The sequence below is a fragment of the Urocampus carinirostris genome, chromosome 12, assembly GCF_059441175.1.
Source record: "Urocampus carinirostris isolate Australia breed hairy pipefish chromosome 12, RoL_Ucar_1.0, whole genome shotgun sequence".
NCBI lineage: Eukaryota > Metazoa > Chordata > Actinopteri > Syngnathiformes > Syngnathidae > Urocampus > Urocampus carinirostris.
Window position 1 is genome coordinate 13944060 of NC_142360.1, and position 2043 is coordinate 13946102.

Here is a 2043-nt window from a genome sequence, read left to right on the forward strand (position 1 = left end):
CGACTCATTTTGCAGTTCCTTCACATACAGCCTGTGTGCCCTTGGGTCAGTGTGCAATAGAGCTAAAGATTAAATATACTCTCAATTCACCCGTCCATTCATTTTGAATACGGCTTATCCATTTCAAGGGTACTAGAAACTTGTGGTGAGTAGCTAGCATTAATGTTAATGATCACATTACAGTAGGTTCATTTTAATGGTGCTGAAAACCATGCAAGAGAAATGCGATCTGCGGTGCTTTCTGAATATCCGTCCTTGAATAGTAACATCAAATACTTTCTTTTAATAGACTGATAAAAATATCAGCTGTCTCTTTTCTCTTTGTACCACAGACTAATTTGGAAGTGTTCTGTATTGCTTCAGAGCGGATTTACTAAAATAATGCTTCTATCAAAGGTTGTTTTGATTGGAAGAAAATATTGCTCAAAACATTACAATTCGCACAATGTGAGGTTAAAATCTCAAGGCCAAGTAATTAGCTACAGTATTAATTAAACATTGAGGTCATTGTCTGGAGGGCTTATTCAATAGAAAAGCTATAAAACAAACCTTTGGGTTTTTAATTACATGAATTGAATGAAAGACCGTCATTGTTGCCACAGCAACAAAACAAAAACCTGTGCATGATGAATAGAGCGCCCCATCCCTCTACTTGGCTTTCATCTCGTTTCGGAGAGTAGCTCTTCATTTGAATGCCACAGTGTGTGATTGACGTATTCAAATGGCAAAATAATTTGTTACTTAAATATTGCAAATAAATGAGTTCGATGGTTGAAATTTATGGTTGAAATTATTTTGTGTCTTTATAGTTTTACTTATTTTCTTATTTATTTTTTTACTTAGAAAATAAAAGCATGTATGCTTCTAAAAAGCCAAATTAATTGATCTAGGTCAGAGGTATCCAAATTTTTCAGAAAGCGGGCCGGATTTGGTGAGCTAAAAATGTGTGGGGGTTGATCATATTTTTTCGACCATTTTTATGACACAGTCTTTAATAAATTTACCCTCCATGAGAGGTTTGCAGTGCTTGGCGATCAGGGTCGCAATCTCGCATTTTCATTTGACTCTTGGTGTTTGCTTTTTTTAGTTTCACCTGACGAAAAGGGTACTAAAGAAGCGAAAACTGTGTTAGAAATCTTCCTGATCCACCAACACCATTCAGTCATTCACACAGTCAGGTAGTTTATAAACCTGCAATTAAATAAAAATAATTCACTTTACTTTACTTTCAAGCACTAAACAATCAATAAAGCACAAAAAAAGATATATTTCAAAGCAACATTTAGTGTCTTAACTTCCCACAAACATTTGAACAGAGCAAATACAATACTCATAAATCACTGCACACCAGAGGTGCAGTCATCATTAAAACAGCGATCACAAAAACAGCGATATTAAACGGCTTAAACTGAAAAACTGCTTACAGAAATAATAACAACAACAGTTAAACTGGAGCACACTGAAGGATTTACTTACTTGTGGCTTTTTCGCTTCGTTTGATGCGCGCTAACATTTTAAGTTCTCTTGGTTCGAGCTCCAATGCACAATATGGTACGCGTTCCCATTTATCATTCTGGAAGCACAGTTGTTTTGGATTTCATTTTTAAAATACTCCAAATTTCCACCTGTGCTGGAGGCAGTGGCCCTCACAGTCAGCTTCTTTTTTAATTTACAGTTGCCATGTAGGAAATGGGGACCGGGGCCAAAGGGCTACTGCCACCATCTGGTGAAATGGATATTTGATGCTTTTTTTATATATGAGTTGCAGTAGTAGCTGCCGTAAATGTTTTATAGACGTAAAATAGTTATTGGGGGTTGGATTGATTCAGACCTAACACTACTGAATGCCTAGGTATGAAATTCACAGCCCACTAAAGATTTAAACATATTCAACCTCGTCTGATTGGTTCTTGTTGATAACAGCCTAGACCACACAGGGGTGGACGGGGCGTGCGTGTTGAAGTGGGGGCACTTCGCTCATACCAGAACCTGAGAGTGATTTTGATTATAATAATAATAATAATAATAATTTCCTTTGTATTG